This window comes from Microtus oregoni, unplaced genomic scaffold (genome assembly GCF_018167655.1).
Source record: "Microtus oregoni isolate MIOR12 unplaced genomic scaffold, Mior012 000038F_ref0000394, whole genome shotgun sequence".
Classification (NCBI taxonomy): domain Eukaryota; kingdom Metazoa; phylum Chordata; class Mammalia; order Rodentia; family Cricetidae; genus Microtus; species Microtus oregoni.
In genome coordinates, this window is record NW_024543097.1 from 5,494,930 (window position 1) to 5,519,271 (window position 24,342).

Here is a 24,342-nt window from a genome sequence, read left to right on the forward strand (position 1 = left end):
GGGGGTCCCAATCTTTAGTTGAAGAAGACAAAACATATATAACTCACGACAAAAAAAAAAACAAATATTAATATCCATCAACACTGAGTTGTCAAGAAGGGATTAAGTGAATCTCATGGACTCTTCATAGCTTTTATTATGATTTTTAAAAATACAAATTTGTTTTACAGAAAACATTATTTCAAAAATGTGTTTTTCAGAATATATGCTCCTAATCTCGAATTCCTGAAAGAACATCTTAGGGTGTAAATTGTGAAAGAGTCAAAATTTTCTTCCAGCCTCTGAGAAGTCCATAAAGAATATAGGAAAAAGTATTTATAAATATTTGTGTTTAGTATGAAACCTGTGTAGATATTCTCAAAAGTTTAAATCTATTAAAAATTCTGTTATTCCAAGCAAGCAACAAAAAGTAAATAAAATAGGTGTCTGCGAAGGATACACATTCACCTCAGCGCTACATTTCTTAATTCTGCCATATATAGTTTGTGGTCACCTGTTGGGGATATTATTTTCAGGTGTGTGACTTTTTTATGCTGCATTTGTTTAACTCTGTTAAGTTGTGATTCTTTGCCTGTCTAAAACACCTGATGATCTAAAAGAGCGCTGAATGGCCAATATCAAGGCAGGAGCAAGGATAGGTGGGATTGGCTGGAAGACAGTATAAATGAAGAAACAAGGAAGATGAGGAGGCGAGAGAAGGAAAGGAGGACACTAGGGGTCAGCTATCCAGTCACCCAGCCAGACATGGAGTAAGAAGGAATATAAGATATTCACAAATAAGAAATACAAAAGCCCAGAGGTAAAAGGTAATCAGGACAACTATTAAGAAAAGCTGGCAAAAAAAAAGAAAAAGCCAAGGAAAGGCCTGGCATTCATAACTAATAAGAAGCCTTAGGAGCTAGGTGGTGAGGCCCTTCACAAAGCCAAAAGAATAAAACATCACACAACAGTCTCCAAATTGGAATACATGACTTTAAGATGTTGTTACTGTGGCAGACATCACTACAGACAAATACAGAAGGTAAATGTTTATGTTGAGAGAGAATGAGATTGTATTATTCATTTGTAATTTGCTCATTTATTCTTTGTCTCTTGGCAAGATTATTCAGAACAAAAAAAGCCACGTGTTCTAAAACATAAAATAAAAAATTTTTGAAAAAGAAAACCAAAAGAATTTCTTGCAAGACAGAGCCTAGAGCATTTTGACAACATCAAATAAAACCCCTGCAGCATGTTCTCACCATGCTGTGCCTTTGTACACTCATTTCAGCCTGTGGGCACATTTCCCATGGCACACAAAAGATTTCAGAGCTGTGTTGATAGACAGAAACACATATGGATGGCTCATCTGCCATTCTATCTACCAAGTCTCATACAAATTCCCATAAAGTTGGTTTTAAAATGAATTTGTGGAAATCAAATATCATTTTGACCATAAGCTATTCTTTTTGTTCTTGGTTATTCATAACAGTGAAAAGACACATCAAGCTTACATATATTAACATATATGCAGCATGCAAATATACACACATATATTTTATAGAGAGTCATATGTGTCCAATGTCTGCAATCGTGTGTGTGTGTGTATGAGTGTGGTATATGTATATGTGTACAGATGCCTGAGGTGAAAATCAGGCATTTACTTGAGTTACTCTCCTTGTTATTCATTCATCTATTTATTTATTGAGACAGCAGCTACTGGACCAGGAACTGACTGATGACTGATGGATTCAGCTGGCTAACAAGTCAACTTTGGAAACCCACCTGTCAGTGCTTTCTCAGACTTAGGACCACAATACCTGCCACTATACCAAGCATTTTACAAGGGAGCTAGGACTAGAACTTAGGTTTTCATGTTTTCATGATGTAGAATTCTGAAATAGAAATGTCCCCGTTATCTCAGGCATTTGAATACCTGTTCCTCAGTCAATGTCATTGTTGGCAAGGTTTGTGTAGCTCTGCACTACTGAAGGAACTATGCCCCAGGAAGTAGGCTTTATGATAAGCAAGTATCCCTCAGCCACTTTTAGATAATTATTTTTTTGCTTCCTCCTTGAGGCTCAATATGTAAGCTCTCTGCTTCCCATCTCTCTAACATACATGTGTGCTGCTTGGTGCCATACTTTTCTTCCAGCCAAAAGGGATCTTCTTCCTCTGGAACCATAAGCCTAAATAATCCTTTCTTTTTTAATGGACTTTGGTCATGGTGTCTTACAACGGCAACAGTAAAGAAACTAATAGAGATAACAGTTGTTTACTGACAACCATCCCTCCAGATATCTATATTTAGATTAGCTTAATGTTTGTATCTTTAATCCCCTTGTCTTTGGTTTAATTTTAGGCATATATTTTGGTTTATATTGATTTCTAAAATTTGAAGTTGATTAAACATGTTATTCTTACAGATTGGTCTGTAGAATTACATTACAGAAATTACTTCAATATCCTAAGATAAAGAATAAAATTCCAGATACTATAACCATTCTCCAAGTGGCAGAATTCAAATAGATGAGGCAGGATATAGATATATTTTTTCTAATTTTAGATATTTATTTATTAATGCCACAAGAGAGTCATAGTCATTATAGCTTCATAGTAGAAAACCAATAAAAAACTGTAGCACTTACTTGAAAACTTTTATATTGAATCTATGCAATTGGAGTTTAATTTATCAATGGCCATATTTATGAAACAAAAAAAATTGACAAACATCAAGCAAACCACACAGTACATGAAGTGACTTCCCTGAAGATACTTTACCTAAGCCTGTTTTGGATTAAAAATTCCTATTTTAAATGGCTCCCAACTTTATATGTTTTGAGTGGAAAGCAAGCAGACACCCCACGGGTGCCTCGCATCACCGCAGATTTGACAGCACATATTGTATTTGTTTTCCACCCCAACAGCGAGACCCAGCCGTGTGATAGTAATTGAGCTACAAAAATAAAACAAAACAACAACAAAAAAAAAACACTCTCCCTACTAGTTTGCCTTTATTTATTTAGAAGTTCAAGTTCCCAAAAGAACAATGGATGGTGAATGCTTTAATTACTGTCAGAAGCCCTAAAAAAAATGTGTGTGAATAAAATAAGATCTTGGTCAATGAAATAAGGTGACAATTTTAATTCAAGTTCATCTAATGGGGAGAAATAAAATATATACTTTGTATTATTTCTGATTATTTAGATAGAAGTATGGAGTTTCTAGGCATCTAAATCCACTCTTTCTTCTCTAATGATTACTCAAAAGGAAGCAATAATTAATGAGTTACAAATGCAGTATAAAAGCAATCTCCAAAATCGCAGATAAACTGGAAGCTTTACGTAGCAGGGGCATTGGAGTTCTTTGAGGGGAACATAGAAATCAAGACATGAACAACAATGAGGGAATTTTTCTGACACCAAGGAAGCCTTGGCTTAAAAAGATTTAGTTGCCCCATTCATGTTATTTATTTTCTCTCTAACATTCACTAAATAGCTTTTGAATCTTAGCACCTGGTATTAATTAAAAGATAATAGTTCTATTTTTAATGACATGCTGCTAATGTAAACACATGGGGTTATTATTAGCAGAGTACATTGTTACCTCTATGTGAGGAAATACATACAAAGTGAAAAATTAAACCCTCTCAGAGGTCCCTAGATATGCATATGGAGCTAAATGTTTAATTAAGTGTTCGAAGTTCATTTCTCAAGTGCTCGGGGAGCAAAACTACACTAACATTCTCTGCTGAATTGTAAGGAATAATGTCATGACCCCACTTCTAAGGGGGAAAATGAGCACTAAAAAAATGTGAGTCACATTTTATCTTAAGTCTCCAGAAAGAAAGGTAGATGGTATATTTTATTAAATAACCAAACGGAATGGAAGGACTAAAACTGTTTTGGTTTTTACTTTAGAAATAAAAATGAGTGTCAGACATATTCTCTGAGGGACAAATGAGATGAAACTGTAGTTTCTGGTGGAGCTATGTTCTATCAGCTCGCCTGTATCCATAAAAAGGTATCAATAAGGGCAAACCTTGCTTACAATTTCTCTAATGAGATATGTATAATAAGATCTATAATAAAATCTGTACCAACAGAAGTGAAGCTAATATCTAGTTGGTCCCAAGCACTGCGGTAGACAGTTTTTCACTATTTTCATTTAATTCCCACTTTCAGACTGAGAGACAGTTATAATACTTAAGTTCTTTAAATTTCTCTCTCTTAGTTGAAGTAAGTGTTAAATTCTTATATCCACTATTTCTACCTCTCAGTGCTTGCTTGGTTGAAAAAGAATATGTTCAAATTGTATTTCCCATCTTCTAGAAAGGTGTCTTTATCATTATGAACACACAGACTAGAGAGTTATCTTTTTTTTTTCAGAAAAGATACTAACAATATAATTCTCAAACCTCTGAAGACTGATATATCCCTGTGGAGAGGACAACAAGTAGATTACTTCTTCTTCACTCCATCAGAGTTCGTTCAGAATGCATGAAAGGCTCTAATATAAGACTTGAGATTCTGAACACACTGGATGGAATGTTGCAGGATATATGTAGAGGCAGAAATATGGCTGTCCCAATAAGACTCTTATAGCTCAGGAAACAATAACAAGAACTGACAAATAGTGTTTCAGGAAATTCAAAATCTGCGTAGGGAAAGAAACAATTGCTAGAGTAAAGATATGGCTGACATAACAGGAGACATATTTGCCACCTTTTCATTATATATGACCAAGACATAGATAAAGAACTCAAAGCTTGAACAGCAAACCCCACAGACCATCTGGTCAATAGAGAGGCAAATAAACAGAGCTCACAGGTCTCAAAAAACTAGAAAGGGACAATACATACATGACAAAATATTCAATATCCTTAGTCATCAGGGAAAAGCAAATCAAAACTCCATTCCAGTTCTATCTCTTCCCAATCAAATGACTATTACAGAGAGAAGAAGCAACAAATCCCAACATGTCATAGAAACATTTCTGTACCAATGATGTTTAAAGCAAGTTAACACAGTCATGATGAAAATTAGCTTTAGGTTCCTCAAAAGCTAAAAGTGCAATGACTGTATGATCCTACAATGCCAATCCTGCTTATGTAGCTGAAGTCAGCACACTAGACAGATGCTGCATACATTTATTTATATTATACTCTTCTTTGCAGCAAAGTATAGAATCAGCCTAGTATTTGTATAAAGAGAAATAAAAATATGTATGTACAATATTCAGCTCTAAAGTACATCATTTGCAAAGAAAAGGATAAAACCATCATGTAAGTGAAATAAACTTCAGAAAGAACAGTAATAAATGTTCCCTGTCATATGTAACATATAGTTTATTAAAACAATATGAATAAGAGGCTTTGGAGAGAAGGGGGTGATGGGGAGATGTATTGGAGAAAATTCAGAACACATAATTCATGTGTTCAATTAACATATAATTAGTAAAAAGAAAGGCTATTATAGTGATTGTATCACTGAACACTTTTACTATAACTTTGCCGTACCATAAAATTTTATGATTATTTTTTATCAGACATTAGTGTGTGTCTTGATTTACAAGCAAACTTGTTGCCTACTTCCACTTTTGGTTTTCTTGGGAGAAGCCATTATTTTTTAATAATAAGAAACACATATATGTTATGTATGTTACATAATATGTGTAATTTTGTTATAACTATGTTTTTAATTTTATTTTAAGAAACTATCAAAAAGATTTTACATACCAATCCGAGTTCCAACTCCCTCCTTTCTCCCATTCCCACAACCTTCCCCTCCAACCCACCCCCATCTATTCCTCAGAGAGGGTAAGGCACATTGCTTTGAGGAAGGACCAAGACCCTCCCTACTATATCTAGACTCAGCAAGGTATCCATCCAAAAAGAATGGGTTCCAAAATGCCAGCACAAGTAGCAGGCACAAACTGTGGTGTCACTGACACTGGCCATGCAGTCTGCCCAAGCCATCCACATTCAGAGGGTCTATTTGGTCCTATGCTGGTTCCTTCCCTGTCCGGCTGGAGTTGGTGAGCTCCCACTAGCTCAGGTAAGCTGTTTCACTTGGTATCCTCATCATGGTCTTGACCTCTTTGTTCATATTCTCACTCCTCCCACTCTTCGACTGGACTTTGGGAGCTCAGCCCAGTGCTACACTGTGGTTCTCTGCCTTTGGTTCCATCAGTTGCTGGATGAAGGGTCTATGATGACATTTAAGATAGTCATCAATCTGACTACAGGGCAAGGCCAGATCGGGCACCCTCTCCATTATTGTTTAGGGTCTTAGGTGTCATTATCCTTGTGGATTCCTGGAAATTTTTCTAGTGCCAGGTTTTTTGCTAGCCCCATAGTGGCTCCCTCAATCAAGATATCTCTGTCCTTGCTTCCAGTCTCTGTTCTTCCCCCATCTTGACTATCCTGTTCCCTCAAATTCTCCTCCCCGCTTCCCTTCACCTCTTCCTCCCCTATTCCCTCCAACTGCATGGGAGAAGTCTTAACTACATGCCTATACCTGGCAATATGCATAATAGACTATAGTATATTAAACACTTATAAACAGGTAGACATCTTTGGTTATCTGTCTTTTGCATTCCACAAATTTTATGTACTGAATTTCCAAAGCACTTCTTAGTTTGACCAAGTGGTTAGCTTAAGTAATAATTTGCAATTATATTGAGAAATTCTTTTAGACAGAAAATTATTTGAAGTCAATTTGTATATTTAGGCTTATATACAATATCATTAAGTACACTATGATTTAGAAGCCTTCATCCCATTTTTGTTAATGTAATAATTATATAATACTGTTTGTTTCTCCTTTCAGTCTCCTAGACTGTGTGATTCACAGAGATGCCCATTAATATGCAAGTGAAATACAAAGTTACATTAAATGTCTCCAGTAAACTTATACTGGATATAAATTGATATGAAACTGGCTCATCAGGGAGTATTATTTAGTTTGATTTTGCATACTTTATATTTAATGATCAATGAAAGGTAAGGTAAGTAACCTTTACCTTCACGATACTATTAAATACACAGAATGATTGGTGACTTTAAATTATTTAAATTATGCACTGCTGATATTCAGCAAAGTCACAGAGGGACTGATATCTTATGAACTCAGATGCATTTTTGTTCCCATGATAATTAGGCTTCCTTATTTCTAAGAGGCACTTGATCCAAACACTAATTCTTGTTCCAGCCCCTATCCCTGAGCATCATAAAGTACCAATTGAAGTATGATACATTTTAATTAGAAAAATTTATCATTATGACATCTAATTTTTAAGAACATAAAATGACAGTGGAGTGTATAGATAGTTCTGTTACCGCAGTTCTAAAGTGGACGGTGATAGCAGACAAAGGTCACTGCCCTACCTCGCTTTACTTTTTTACTTTTCATGAATAAACAAATGGTGAGAGATATGTGAAACACTACTATTATTATCTGTTCCATCTTCTCTTTGAAAGTCAAAAGAAACAGTTCTCTGGATAAGATTAACTGGCCACAGCATCAAATTTATTAATATTTCATAAACATGGTGAACTGAGCTTTTAATTAAGTTATACATGAACACACTGATTTACGTAGACATTTATGTTGTTGTTTTATTTATTCCCATTGGTTAATGAGAGTGTACACATACCTTGGTATATACTTGCTTAAAAATAGGTGGATTATTTCCTTCTTTCTAATTTCTTGTCAAATCATATTTTAGAAAGAGCACTTGAGTAATGGTATGACGAAGCACAACTCATCTTCTATAAATAATTTAACTTCTTGGGGACTCAATTTCAATAATATAGAGGAAACGGCAATCTTCAGAGTTCTTGGCACTGCATTCTATAATTCTCTGCAGACTTGCTTTTTCAGATGGATATGTGGAGCTCTTTATTGTTATTTAATCCCATTTATACACTGTATTAAAGGACGTCTATTCTTTGATTTATAGAGTTCCAACATAATTGTTTCATTGAATACGATGTGAATTCAAAATACTATGGTGTTTACCTTAAAACCATGCAAAAATTGAATTTAGAAGAAACTGCATGATTTAAAGATTATTTTAAAATGTCTTGTGTCTTTTATCAAAAGTGATTCGCTCAAAAATCATTTGCTTCCTAAAGTGAATTGATTCCAAGGATTGTTAGAACTAGAAGATAGGGTTGGAGAGTCGGCTAAGTGGGTAAAGCAATTGCTTGCAAGTTTGAGGACGTTAGTCCAGATATTCAGAAAGCATGGGTAGCCACAAAATATGAGACACATCTGCAATCCCTATGTGTCTGTGGCAAAATGGGAATGAAGATACACAAGCCCATGGAAGCTGAAGAACATTAAGCCTGGAGTAAACAGCAGCAAATAACATATATTAGAGAAAATAAGTTACAGTTTATTTTCTGACGCTGAGATTGTCCTCTTACAAGCACACTGTCCAGGCACATGAATAGGGTACACACACACACACACACACACACAAAAAAAAAAAAAAAAAAAAAAAAAAAAAAACCAAAACCACACACACACACGGGAAAGAGAGAGAGAGACAGGGAAACAGAGACTATAGAGACAGAGAGATTAAAAATAAACCGCTTTAAAAGCCATTCATTAAATTCTTCTAATACATATATAACATCAAATATAATCATGTATATTAAAGATGCAAAAAATTACTACTCTAGTGACAGAAAAAGGAACTCTTATTTTATTTAAAATACAGGATGTAGGGTCATGTCTTCTTAGATATTAAAAAATGGGTCTATTTATCAGAATAGACTAAGATATGAATTTAGTTATTATGCTGGTACCTAATAAAAATAAAACAATGTATTGGATATTTCAGTCACTAGTGTATTAATGAAAGTGATTCAAAGTAATAGCTTTCTATCTGCTTTAACAAGACAAGCATGATTTTCAGTGCTAATTATTACAGTGATCTCACAGAGATCTTTTAGGTCTGCTATTTTGGTTTCATTTCACCCATGCGCAACAAGTTTGTCAAAACTTAAAAGAGATTATATTAGTAAGATTTATTTAAGATACACCTGTTCAGGAAACAAAATCCAGCACACTCCTAGTGGAAGCATTTATCTATTTTATATTTTCTAGTGTTAAAATGAAGCAAATGCCCTGTTGGAAATGTCAATTCCTTTTGAGATAATACTATATAATTTTAGTTCTCAAAACATAATCATGTTTATAAAATCACGAAATTAATGTATCCACACAATCTTCATCTTGTTTTAGTCTTTCGACATCCCACCTAAAGTATTAACACTGAGGTATTTCTCATCAATACAAAACTAAAAATTCCATGATCACAATTAAGGAAATCATAGAACCTTTATTCTGTAACTGATGGAAGCAGATGCAAAGATCCACAGTTAAGCACTGGGCTGAACACCTGAAGTTCAGTCATAGAGAAGAGTGATATTATGAGCAAAGGGCCAAGGTCATGATGGGGAAACCCACAGAAACAGCTGACCTGAGCAAGTGGGAGCTCATTGACTCTGGACTGACAACTGGGGAACCTGCATACAACAGAAATTGTCCCTCTCAATGTGGGTGACAGTTGTGTGGCTTGAGCAGTCTGTGGGTTCACTAGAAGTGGAACAATATTTATCCCCAGTCATAAACTAGCTTCTTGAAGCCCATTCCCTATGGAGGGATACCTTGCTCAATCTAGATATGGGGGGAAGGGCCTTGGTCCTGCTTCAAGTAATATGACAGACTTGATTGACTCCCCATAAAAGGCCTTATCCCCTCTAAGGAGTAATTGGGAGGGGGGTAGGGAGAAGTTGGGGAAGCTGGAGGAGGGAGGGAGAGGGAACTGGGATTGGTATGTAAAATAAGAATTTTTTTTTGGGGGGGGGGTTTAGAGACAGGGTTTCTCTGTGGTTTTGGAGCCTGTCCTGGAACTAGCTCTTGTAGACCAGGCTGGTCTCGAACTCACAGAGATCCGGCTGCCTCTGCCTCCCGAGTGCTGGGATTAAAGGCGTGCGCCACTACCGCCCGGCTAAGAATACTTTTCAAAAAGAAATCTGACTAAAAAGAAAAATGCATGGATTATATGCAATAAATGCCATTTTTACTAAAAAAAAATAAACTAAAAATTCCTTTAAAGAAGGCAGCATTTGGATCATGTAAATAATCCCATGCATCCTTACCTCTTTGAAGTTTATTAGGAGTGATAATATGAGCAAAGAGATCAAGATCATGATGGAGACACCCACTGAAATAGTCTACCTGAGCTAATGGGAACTCATCAACTCCAGCGCAAGGAAAAAACCAGCATAGGACCAATTAGACCCTCTGAATGAGGGTGACAAGTCTATGGCTGGGACAGACTGTTGGGCCACTGACAATGACTTCAGGATTTACCTGTACTGCTTGTACTGGCATTTTGAGAATCCATCCTTTTGGATGGATACCTTGTTGAGCCTATATATAGTATTAAGGACCTTGGACCTTCCTCAAAGCAATGTGCCTTACCCTTTCTGAGCAGTGGATGGGGCTTGGTTTGGGGGGAAGTTTGTGGGAATGGGAGGAGGTGAGGTAGTGGGAACTGGGATTGTTATGTAAAATAAAAAATAGTGTGCTTTCCTTTTAAAAAATTAAATAAAATAAAAATTACACTGGCTTCAGCAAGTAGCTATAACAGGTTCTCCTCTAGGTTCCAAGTCCTGCCCAGTTATGGGAAATGAACAAATTTTCAGTACCAGGAATAAACTCTCCTATTAAGCAGACCTTAAATCCTTACACACAGTTTTTGGTTACCTCTATGTAACCTCTTGATTCTTAGATATTCTATGGCATGGTAGTAAAAGGATAATCAGGAGTTTTATTATCTGGATTCAAATCTAAAATCTACAAGGTATTATTTCTCTTGTAGGTATTACTTAATGATTTAAAAATGTAGTTTATAAAATTGTTATAATGTAAATGAGATTTAATCTTTGTTAACCATTTCTAATTGTTAACTGAAGATTAATTATTGATCTTATGACTACATTTAGCAGTAGGGTCCATATCTTAGATTATGTTATGTCATAATATCTTGTTTATTGATTTAACATGATAAATTTATAGATTAAGTTGTTAAGATCAATTATAAAGTAGAATTCTTTCACATAATTTTTATAATTCAAATAATTAAATTGTTTCAAATAATTGTTCCAAATCAATTGAATTAGCAAAAAAATATGAAATCTAAAGTATTTTCATTATAATAATAACAGAAAACATCATCACATTTATAATTAGGATCACATGAGGTTATCACAAGTGTATGCTTTTTCCTAAAATAGTTACACTAAACATAAAACCATGAAGTCAGGAGAATGAGATTATCATTAAAACAAAAATATATCCTGTCTTTTGTCAATAGTCACTAAAATATCCCATGACTGGTGTTTTAAAATAACTAAACTCAAGTTTCAATTCTTTGCTTTCACAGTAGATTGAAATCAAAATTGCTTGTTTGCAAATCAATTTATTTTTAATTAAAATCAAACCTTAAATTGACATCAAGGAACAAAGCAGAATTAATAGGAATGTCTTTAGAAGGCAGTGAAGGTCACAGGTCATTTTCCTTCACTTTTTTTATAAATATGCATCAAAGTTCTTATGGTTACTAAAATGCCATAAGTCAAACAAAATGACTCACTCTAAGTAAAATTATGTAATTTGTGGTATAAAATTATTAGGGAGGAAAGAGCCTTCGAGAGCTGGAATAACTGAATCATGAGCATTTTTACTTTCAGAAATACTGAAGAGAAGACAGATGTCAATTTTGCTATAGTTGGCTCTTCAATGTTCAGAGCCAATAGAGGTGAATTAATAAGAGAGTATATTTTGAAGAGAGAGTCTTAAACTAAGTAACTATTTTCTCTTTGAGCTATCTGTTTGCTTATTTTGTTTATAGAAAAACAATTCAGGTAAAGAACATTAGAAAAATTATTAACTAAAGGGTCCTGGTTTATGATATTTATATCTCAAAAAATATTGGGCCATATAAATTTAAATATTTGGTCAAGAGGCCTCTTCTCCAATAGTGTGTTTATAATTGAGTCTGATGTGAAGGAAGAAACCTCTCGGCAGACACTAGGAAAGCACGCAGACACAGAGTATTCTAGTTTCATTTCTGGTTTTATGATGAACTACCTAAAAAAAGGCATCTTTGGAAAGAAAAGATTCATTTGTCTTACAATTCTAACTTATTGGCCATTATTTCTGAAAGGCTAAGGATTGAACTCAAACACTTTTTTTTTTTTTATTGAGAAAAGAGAAAAAAAAACCAAATTTCCTACTCCTCCCAGCCTCCCATTTCCCTCCCCCTCCTCCCACCCTTCTCCCCCTCCCCCCACTCCTCTCCCCCTCCCTCTCCAGCCCAAAGAGCAGTCAGATTTCCCTGCCCTGTGGTAAGTCCTAGGTCCTCCCCCCTCCGTGCATTTCTAGGAAGGTGAACATCCAAACTGGCTAGGATCCCACAAAGCCAGCACATTACGTAGGTTCAAAACCCCGTGCCATTGTCCTTGGGTTCTCATCAGCCCTCATTGTTGGCCATGCTCAGAGAGTCCAGTTTTATCCCATGCTTTTTCAGTCACAGTCCAGCTGGCCTTGGTGAGCTCCCAATAGATCAGCTCCACTGTCTCAGTGGGTGGGTGCACCCCTCGTGGTCCCGACTTCTTTGCTCATGTTCTCCCTCCTTCTGCTCCTCATCAGGACCTTGGGAGCTCAGTCCAGTGCTCCAGTGTGGGTCTCTGTCTCTGTCTCCATCCATCACCAGATGAAGGTTCTTCTTACTTAGCTTCTTTGGGATCACCAAGTGTAGACTCCGTGACCCTTGTTTATGGCTAGAAACCAATTATGAGTGAGTACATCCCATGTTCATCTTTTTGGCTCTGGGATACCTCACTCAGGATAGTGTTTTCTATTTCCATCCATTTGCATGCAAAATTCAAGAAGTCATTGTTTTTTACCGCAGCATAGTACTCTAATGTGTAGATATTCCACACTTTCTTCATCCATTCTTCCATTGAAGGGCCTCTAGGTTGTTTCCAGGTTCTGGCTATTACAAATAATACTGCTATGAACATAGTTGAGCAAATGCTCTTGTCATGTGATAGGGCATCTCTTGGGTGTTTTCCCAGGAGTGGTATTGCTGGGTCCAGGGAAACACTTAATCACATCCTTAGCAAGAACAAATGAGAGTAAATCAATCCTTGCATGCTTCGTTTCAGAGAACGTTTTGTTCTTTTATGCCGATTAGGGGCTCCCCCCTTGGGAAGGATACCACAATGGGCTGAATATTCCTACATCCATTAAAGTCAAAGTAGTTCAGAACTCAACAGTTTTCAAGGTTGTTTTCTGTCATAACATAAACTATGATCTTGTAGTCTTTTCTTGTTTCACTAAAGTCACATATGAAACATTGAGGTTCATCAGGATGGCTCGATGGGGAAAGGGACTTGTCACCAAGTCTGTTGGCCTGAGTTCAACTCCTTGACCCCAGGTCTCCCATGGTGACAGGAGTGAACTGACTCATACTGTTGTCTTCTGGCCTCCACACATGAGCCATGACCTCTCCCCTCTCTAAAGAAATGCAATTAAAAGAATCTTAGGATCCATTTATTACTAGATGCATATAGTGTAAAAACTTAATATTAAAGCAAATCTACTCTAAAGATGTTTATTTTTATCAATATCACAACAGTCAAAGTGGAGCATATTTAGAACCAATGCCTGTCATGCATACCCTGAAATGTGTAAATTGTAATATAGTTCTTAAGTCAAAATTTGCTATTTTATAGCTTGAATAAATAACCTTACAGGTTTTTAATATAAAATATAATTCTATAGCATAATTCTATAATTATTAATAATAACAATGATAATAATAATGAATTTAATTCCTGGGATATCACTTAATACTAACAAAAAATAATGGGAAAAACTCATAAATTTGGATATGAGCAAAGAGGGCTCTATGAAAGGTTTTTAAGTGAGGACTGAAAGGGACATGAAGTAATTTTGTCATAATCATAAGAAATATAAGAAAAGATTTCCTTTTAATAACTCTATGCATATGAGTATTTTGTCTAAATATATGTATTTACATCATTTGTGTGGTGTGTGTACCTGGTACGCACAGGAGCTAACCAGGATGGTAGGTATCAAATCCTCTAGAATTAGCATTAAAGATAGTTGTGAGCCATCATGTGGGTTCTGGGAACTGAATTTAGATTATGCACGAACAGTATATGCTCTATGACTCCTCAGTCATCTCTCCAAGCCCTACATATATAATTTTAATTACATCTTTTATTAACATCTGAGAACTCAGAGTTGTCACTGTGTTTATTTAAGAGGCCACTCTGAAACTAGAATAATATGCCTCTGAACAGGATTCAGTGGAAGGAATCAAAGTCATTCTGTCCTCATCAATTTTATTATTTATCAGTCATTGCCCCCTGTCTTGGATACTACTCCTGTGCTACTACACTGACCAAAACTACTCGCATTTACCATGCATGACTGTTTAAAGTAACTATAATTATATATATTAAAGTTTCCTCAGTTGTACTAGCCTTAACTCAGTAGTTACAAATGGCAACTGGTTCTTTCATTGTACAAGACAATGGGAATATATCTTGCTCTCCAGAAATTGAACAGTCATTCTGAGGAGAACAAAACATCAAAATAGAGGCACCTTGTCCTGCAGACAAGCTTGACTGCAGAAAAAATATTAATCATGATTTGGAAAAACACTTCCCTTATGCCTACACACTCCAGCTAAAGTGTAAATATTTGCCAGAAACAAAATATTTACCAAGAGAAGACAGGTATATAGAGATAATTTAGAGAAGCTTGTGTTTAGCACAATGATTTGAATATATAAGCAGAACAAACCAAGTTAATGAATATTTGAACTGACATAACTTTTGAAAACAATCTTGAACTTCTACAAGTAATATTGAACCAACTAATAAATGCTTGCAGATGATGGTTCACAAATCATTACCTTTATTTTAAAAAAAAATCTACAGTTGAATTCTATTTAGAAAAAAATCTACAGTGACAGTAGAATGAATTCCCAGAGTTCTTATATTTAATTTAAAGAAGAACCTTCATTACCGACAAGTTGTGCATTTGTTTGTATTTATAGTATTTTCAAACATTATCCAAATGTCATAGCAAGAACTGAGCTACAAACATTAAAAATTTAAGGTTTGAATATTTGTATTTACAAAATATTTAATATTTCTTTTATGGAGGTCTTTCTTGGAGTAATTAACTTAAAATTCTTGGAAATGAGAGAAAATAAAGAAACAGAAAGAGTTGGAGATTTTAGTACATGGTACACCCTATTCAATTTTAGGGCAGTATTGTGGATTAGTACAGATATAATCAAATTACAAGAGAATTGCTTGCCATGTCAGCAACATGGGGCAGTGAGTAAAACAGAAAGCAAAAGAAACAATGAGGTGTTTGTACAGTATAAACTTCAGTGTCAATGCATATCACACAGATGGTCAGTAAAGGGGAAAAGAAAAGTTTTATAAGCTCTGCTAACTCGGAGGATGGTTTAGGATGAAACATATATGGGCTGCCTTCTGTCATTTAACTTGATGCTTTGATAAGAACAGCAGCAAATCAGTGATGATATTCACACTTCATTATTTCTGAGAATATAGATGCATTATTTCTTTTTTTAAAATATTTATTTATTATGTATACAATATATGCAGACTATATGTATGTCTGTAGGCCAGAAGAGACACCAGACCTCATTCCAGATGGTTGTGAGCCACCATGTGGTTGCTGGGAATTGAACTCAGAACCTTTGGAAGAGCAGGCAATGCTCTTAACCACTGAGCCATCTCTCCAGCCCCTAGATGCGTTATTTCTAAATAGTATTTAAACTCTTCTTCTAGAGAGTTAGAGGTCCTGACCCCAGCTCAGCTATTCTTTGATTAGGATCTAGCACACAATAAGGTGAGTTTGTTACTTCTTTACAGTTCACATCATCAATGAATGCTATTGTTCTGAGGTAAGGAAGGAAGGGAAAATGCTCTGATATATATACTTATTTCTTCACTGATATATACTTGAAATCTCAGAGCCTTAGTGAGAAGTAGCCAACTCCCCTTTTTCTATAGGATCCTGAGGAAGAAATGTTCCCCATTGTAACCCCCCTAAACATGCATGCTTGCTTAAGGAGCTTGACCATTACCTTACCTGTCTTGTAAATTATGTCCTCTCTAGGGAAAAAGAGACATGCAGGTATTATTTTACCTTAGAAACAAGAAATAATGTTTAAGAAGTTCTTCAGTATTGTTTCTTAGAAGTTCTAAGTGGTATAGTAGTAAGGCTTAAAAGTTCTAAGTAGCATACAGTTGTAAGAGACTATCAAAACGTGTGAACAATCCAGAGATCTTCTGAAGGACACTTGAGGCATTTATTAAGATTGCCTAGCAGACTGGCTCTCCTTCAGAATCCTTGACCATGACCTAAGTTAAACAGGCTGTGATTTACATCTGCTTTATTTATTTTTGTTTATGGCTATACATCTACACGTAAATTTGTGCACTGTGTACATAGAAAGTCTTTAGAGGCCGGAAAATGGCATCAGACCCTTCAGAACTGTAATTACGGGCAGTTTTGAACCTTAATAAGTGTACTAGGAACCAAACCCAGGTTCTCTGAAAGAATAACAAATGTACTTCCCATTGAACCCTCTCTGTAGCTCCACTCCCATGCAGACCACTTTACTGCCATTACTAAAATTGTTTACTGGAGAAGTTTATGAGTCAATGCCCTGGAAAGCTTATCTGGTGGGCCTCAACCCAAGGTCCATTACACTATGGTCATGATATTTCCTAATTCCTGGTAGGGATGAGGAGATATCCTATGTCCCTCTCACTCAGTTTCTGAAATTCATCCTCATTTTTCTAAACCTTTGTGGTTGAGGGGGAAACTAAAATGACAGCTACAACTCTTTGATTCCATAATTAACTTTCCATTTTTAAATATAACTCTTGTCTCTAGATTTACATAGAATGTTATTCTTTCCCTTCTAGTCAATGCACACTATCTAACATGACAAGGAAACAGTATTTTATAAGAGCTTTGATTGAGGAATCGTTTCTACAAATTATAGACTCTTCACAAGAAACTGTCACCCTTTTGACTGATTCTCTGCTTCACGGGATGCTTGCTGCAAATTAGCTTTGATCTCATCATTTTCTAGAAGTCTGTCCTTAAGCTGGGAGGATTGTTGTGATTTTCTTTCTCCAAATTTCTGAATATGCTGAGTAGGTCTCATAGCATAAACATGAGTAGAGCCTTTGTCAAGCATTCTATTCACTCAGATTTCCTGAAGTGGCCAAACTGACCCTACTTCAACAGCACCTAGACCTTTCATAAAACAGATGCAGGATGCTTGACACCTCTAGTGTCAAAAAAAGAATCCAGAATTAGTATGTATCTTGTATGTGTCAAGACCAATATCAGGGCACATGAAAGGCGAATCTGGTGATGGGATTTGAAATGGAGGACTGAAGCAAAATGTCTGTGTCTAAGAAAATGAAGAATAGGAAGCAAGTGTGAGATGTAGACAGTGTTATGTGCTGAATAAACAAAGAGCCTGGGCTTTTCCGTGCCAGGGAAACATATCTAAGGCACAGAATAGATGCAATGGAATGTCAGAAGAGATTGAAGCAGTGTTTTTGCCTAAACAAGTTATATCTAAAGCTCCAACGATTGATCTGGAATACATCTGAATAGGCAGAAGAGTTTTGGTAATATTTCATAAACAAAAAATCTCTAGCTCAAATATTAACATGGCTACCAAAAAACTATGGTTTTCTGAGTATCATCTGTGTGAAAGGTGTTGTAGTTGGCATCTCTTTGCTTTCCCCTTTAATGCCTGTAACTTAACATTTTCTTCAGAGTTATCATGATAAAGACTGAGTTTCCGAGATGCTCAGGCTATTAGGAATAGATAGGCATTAAACCGAGAATTCTGATGCTCTTTGACATTCATTGTGTCAAGCACAGAGAGTCTGCCCATGATGAAATTGGTTGTTTTTGTGAGCACTAATATATAGGAGGCTTGCTACTTTTAAATAATAGAAGAAAGATATTGTATTATTTTAAGGTTCTCTTTTAATCAGTGACCCACATGCATCTGAAACCTAGGGTAATTCAGTGATATTATTCTCAAGCCCTGGCTTAAGTTTTACATCAGTGAGATGTAAAGCACCCTCCACAAAAGCATTGTATTTTTAAACTAATAGAATGCAGTAAACTTAATGTGTCCTTTACGTTATTATTGAGAGTTTCCAATAATACCATCACATGATATTTACTTTTTGTATAAAATTTTGTTTACATCTCAGCTAATGATCTAATTAAGATAATCCACTATAAAACTGGGGAAATGATTATATTATTTGTAAAACAGTGATTATAGGAAAATACTTGAAGATCTTTTTTTTCCTTTTTTTTTTACTTAAAAAAATACCAATCCAAATTCACACTACCTCCTTGCCTCTCAGTCCTTCCCCTCTCCATCCACAGACTCTACTCCCATCCCTCCAACCCTAAAAGGTGCCATGCACCCAAGGGCCATGTACCAAGGCCTTTTCTACTATGTCTAGGCTGATCAAGGTTTACATCCAAAGAAAATAGGATCCCATGAAGCCGGTATATGCAAGTAGAGACACATCCAAGTGTCACTATCAGTAGCCCCTCAGTCTGTCCCAGCTGTCAACCCCTTCAGAGGGGTTTGGTTGATCCCATGCTCGTTCACTCCCTGTTGGAGTTTGTGAGCTACCATTAGCTAAAGCAAACTTCCGCAGTGGATGACCTCCTCATGGTCTTGAATTCCTTGCTCATACTCTTATTCCCTCCACTCTTCAACTGGATCTTGGGAGCTCAGCCTACTGAGTGGGAAAAAATCTTCACCAACCCCACATCAAACAAAGGACTGATCTCCAAAATATATAAAGAACTCGAGAAATTAGACAAAATTTTAAATAACCCAATTAAAAAGTGGTGTAGTGAACTAAACAGAGAATTCTCATCAGAAGAATTTCAAATGACCAAACGATACTTAGCGACATGTTCTTCGTCCTTGATTATCAGGGAAATGCAAATCAAAACAACTTTGAGATACCATCTTACACCTGTCAGAATGGCTAAGATCAAAAATACTAATGATAGCCTATGCTGGAGAGGTTGTGGAGCAAGGGGAACACTCATCCATTGATGGTGGGAATGCAAACTTGTGCAACCACTTTAAAAATACTTAAAGGTCTTAATCGAAAACATGTACCTATATATTAGCCTCAATTTCACCTATTCATTTCACCTAATCAAAAATATATTTTCACAATTTATAAAATGAAGATTAATTAAAATACTTAAAATAAAGTTTAGTACAATAGACATACCCATATATGTTTTCATGTTTTGTGTTTGTACCTAAAATTTTTTTTGTGGCTAGCAATCATGAAAGAGAATTACATAAAGAGAATATATATAACTTGAGTATTGTTCAACGATTCAATCTTATGCAAACTTTAACATATATGTTAGGTTAAATTATCCATTCTAATAACATATAGAATGAATTTATAAGAGAAGGTTCTATGGTTATTATATGTCATAAGTTTAATCTTTTTTTAGATGCTAGTCTGTAGTCCTTAGAGGTACAAGTGATGTGGAATTCCCCTCTGTATGATGTGAATACCATTGGTTAGTAAAGAAACTGCTTGGCCCGATAGGGTAGAACAGAGCTAGACAGGGAAAACTAAACTAAATGCTGGGAGATAGGAGGTAGAGTGAGGAGAATCTATGGAAAGGACACCAGAGACAGACACGTTGAAACCTTGCCGGTAGGCCACGAGCCTCATGATAAAATATAAAATAATGAAGATGGATTAATTCTAGATGTAAGAGCTAGCTATCAGTATGCTTAAGTAACTGGCCAAGCAGTGATGTAATTAATTCAGTTTCTGTGTGGTTATTTTGGGAGTCTGAGCAGCTGGGAAATTAACGCGCTGCCTCCTTACTACATAGAAGTGACATTCTGAAAGACTTCTAGAGACGTAGACCCAATTGTTGGTGCTCTGTACCCTGGTCAAACCATGTCTTTCCTCTATGCAGAAAAGAATATGCTGTGTTAGCAGGACATCCAGATGATGCTGGGATTTACGTAGTCTATTTTTGGCTAGAAACCTTCTTTTCTCCACTCTCGTCTCAGTAATAATCAACCACAGAAATGTTATTGGTACTGTTAAACATACTTTTCTGTTTAACCATGGTGGGAGATGCTACAGTTTAAGTATATTTCATGTTTTGACATAATCAAATTGATTGTGTCACAGTAGAATAGGTAATAAAGCCTTCATCAGCCTTTGGGCTTTGTTTCCCATTGCTGTATAATAATACCCTCATGAAAACAACTTGAGGGGAAGAGCTTATTTGAGCATTAAACTTGAGGTTAAAATACATTCCAATAGGGAAATCACAATAGCAGGAAATCAAGAGAACTGACCACACTAAATCCAAAGTCAAGTGTAGATAACACTGAACTCATGTTCACGTGCTAATACTAATCAGCATGTTTTCTGAATTTGTATTCAGTCAAGGGATCATCCCAGTCTATAGAGGTGGGTTCTCCCATCTAAACTAACACAATTGAGAAGAATGATCCCACTCATTCCTACAGGCTAATCTAAGTCAAAGATTTCCTCATTGAGATTCCCTTCCTATACATCAGCAATCTATCAAACCCATGGAGCAGCTTTCGGTGAACATCAAGCTTAACTGTGCTTAAGAGGAGAGTTAATTTATATACACTCAGACAGCGGCTAATCACTAACAAACATAAAGATGGTACTCATGTATCCAAACATCTTCTTTACACAAGAAGAGAATGTGCTTTTTTCAAGGCATTCTTTTCTAATGTCAACATAGTTAAAATTATGTAATAAGAAATGCATACTATAAACATATAAAAAGTCTTTAAATTTTATGTGTGTACATGTTTCTCTGTATGTATATGAGGATAGTGAATGGAGGTTAAGAGGCCACTCTCAAGTTTCATTCCACAGGCGGTCCATAGACCATTCCTTTGACACAGTGTGCCTCCTAGACTTGCGGCTATCCAATTAAGTCAGGGATCTACTTGTCTTTTTACCTCCCTAGCATGGAGATGATAGTTGTGTTTCACCACTCCCTGGAATTTACATGGATTCTGGAGACTAATATCAGGTCCTCATACAGCAAGCATGTCACAGACTAACCATCTTCCCAATGCCAAGACTTAAAGTCCCAAAATATTTTGCTATGCCATGCAACTACTTTTTAACCTGCAAAACACTCTATGCTATTTTTTCTTATAAATGCTTTAAAAGACTGGTGGTTAAGAAGATTCAGTATGAATTATCATAGTCTTTGAAAATATTTAGTAGGTAGTAAGTTTTTACTAAATGAAATGATACAGGATATTTATCACAGCACCTTTATCTCTAGAGCTATTTTTTTTACAGACATGGCTTCTGGTATTCCAGCATTGATACTAATTTTCTATATACTTTAGAAAAATATTGAACTTCTGATACTCTTCGCTAGTGTGTGTGGTGTGGCCTTAAGGGAGTACATCAATATACCTAGCTTAATAAAGAGGAAAGGACTAAAGCCACGGCTTCTTGAATATAAAGGCAGGCTTTCTACCATCTGCAATCCATCCCTGGCCCTCACAGATCATTTATCCATATTTCTATCCAGGATTCCACTATGATTTTTATGTTCTGAAGCCAACCTAGAATATAATTATTGGTGTGAAATGAAAGAATATCTGTTTCTGTCTCACTCCTTCTCTTCTTTTTATAATATGATAGATGAACGAAAATTACTTTATCCGAAGATGAGTGAAAAGTTAAAGAGATATTGTGCTATTGCTCTTTGGCAACATTGTTTTAAATCATCTGGTAAAAGGAAACCCAAAGCTTTAGTAATCAGAATCACGTGAAGGTCTTTAAACATGTTACTAATCCTCCCCCAGAGTTGCCATTCAACACACCTCAGGTGCAGTCTATGATTTGCAGTGAAAACACCCAAAGCACCATTATTAGATCAAATACACATTAATAGGCTAGTACACTTAGATGTTTAAATAACCATGCTTATTTTTATTAGATTATAATTAGAACAAAGCTCATAGCTCTGTATGTGATATAATTTTTAAATTATCATCCTCTTTTGTAGAACAATAAAATACCAACATGAACGTCATATCTTTGTAAGCATAAACCCAGTCTTATCTAGATGAAATTGCAATATTTACTCCTTATTTTAAAGAGATCGCCAGACTATTTATCTCTCCAAGGTAGAAAAAGAAAACTTTCCCCAAACTCCTCTTCATATGCATAGTTAGATGTCTTCAGGCATCCCTCACGCATTATCACTCATAATAGAAAGTGTTTATTGTGCAGTTCATAACAGAATTGCAGTCATCACGCCAACCATGTGACCTAAGGTTCAACCATTCTAGATGCTTACAGAAATATTTTGACATGACTGTCAACCTCTGAACAACAAATCAAATATCTGAAAAAGTCCACAATGCACAGAATTTTCATGATTTATCTTATTACATAGTTCTTTGAGTCACATGCTAAAAGGAAAGAAATAATAACTTATAAATGAACACCGATTTTCTAAGAAACTATCCCTTAGGTTTAATAAATTATTCATCTCAAGTAGGAGAAGACAAGATCTCCTGAGCAAATTGGGAGTGTGGGGATCATGAGAGAGGATAAAAGAAGGAGGGGGCAGAGAAAAATATAATGCACCATAAAAACAATTAAACAAAAATAAGTAAATAGATAAATTATTCATTTCTACAAGTGTCCAGAAATTTTATAGCGCTATATAAGTTAAAGATTACTTTTGAATGATAGTTATATTTTAGCATAACAAGAAATATCATTCAACTGTCATAATCATAATTAATATATGCAATGAATCCAGTGGCTAAAACATATTTGGATGTGACATAATTTTATTTTAAAACGTTTGCCTTTATTTTATAAGTCATGATGTTATCAGAAATGAATATGAGGAATTTTTAACAACTTCTTTATATATAGAAAACATAATTCAACTAGTTCAATGTATATAATAACAAGAGGATTCTACTATTATAAAAATTTCTGAAAAAGGAATTTCCTCCTTTTATTCCTAACATAATCACAGAAAATTGATGAAAGGCCCACAAAGATTACTGTGTAAGTCTGCAAATTTTACTTGTATTATCTAATTTTTAGATCTCTAATTCTAGCAGTCAGCTTTTTTCCCTTAACCATCTTATTTTCAAAACTCATCCTCCTGGCATTACTTATATGTTAGTAGCAATTTAGTCAAAAAAAGCTATTTTTCAGTAGGACAATTATCCTGTAAAAAAATGAAGTAGTAAGATTGGTATAGAAACCAATACATTTCTAATACTAAGTATTTACTGTAATTCCATCAACTCTAAAGTAACTCTGTCCTAAAAACTGATATTATCATTATTCATTTCTGTTCCCCAAATTTCCCAGTTTTATGTTACATATCTGGATTTTTGTGAAATTAAAATTTTTATCTTTAAGCCTGTATCCTACTTCATATATTGTGCATATCAGAAAGTTGTCTCAATAAGTTATCATTGTTAATCATATTTATGGAAAACTCCCTCAAAGTGTTTAATTTTTTCAGAGTGCACAAACTTCACTGAATACACTCAAAATAAAGACAATCATCAGCATAAATCACTATATATTTGATATAGTACATGCATATATGTTAATAATTTTAAGTAACTTAATAATGTGAGCTACTGGTAGATTTGAATGTTTTATTTGGGGCATTTTAGATATATTTGGTAAAATTCTTGATTATTTAAAATAGTATTCCATCTAAGTTTATATGAGCATTAACAAGCATGAACTAAAAAAGAATTGCTGCGAAGTTTATTATCTAGATGTTAATCTAGTTTATTAGTTTCATGTTGTTGCAAAGCTGAGAAACTCTCATGGATGGCCCCAAAGTATGCTGAAAACTAGTGATGGTGTTCAGTGAACTACTAAATGGGAGAAATTGAAACATTAGACTGTTTCCCAAAACTCGGTGATCCTCTTTAAAAAAAAAAAATCTAAAGATTAATTGAACTAGATGTAATAGCTTGGGCATCGCTAAGCTCTGACAGGCATGAGCACTGTGTTTTTATCACAGAGGTTTGATGATCTGGTCCACCATTCACCTGAGACCACCAAACAGCATTCTTACACCTGTTTCCTATCTC

The 24,342-nt window shown here is 35.3% G+C and overlaps 1 protein-coding gene across 2 annotated transcripts in view; it reads right to left on the reverse strand.

The window, feature by feature from the left end:
* Positions 1-24,342, reverse strand: part of Erbb4 (erb-b2 receptor tyrosine kinase 4) — a 1,049,748-nt gene that overhangs the window by 497,112 nt on the left and 528,294 nt on the right. The gene's annotated exons all lie outside the window — the stretch shown is intronic.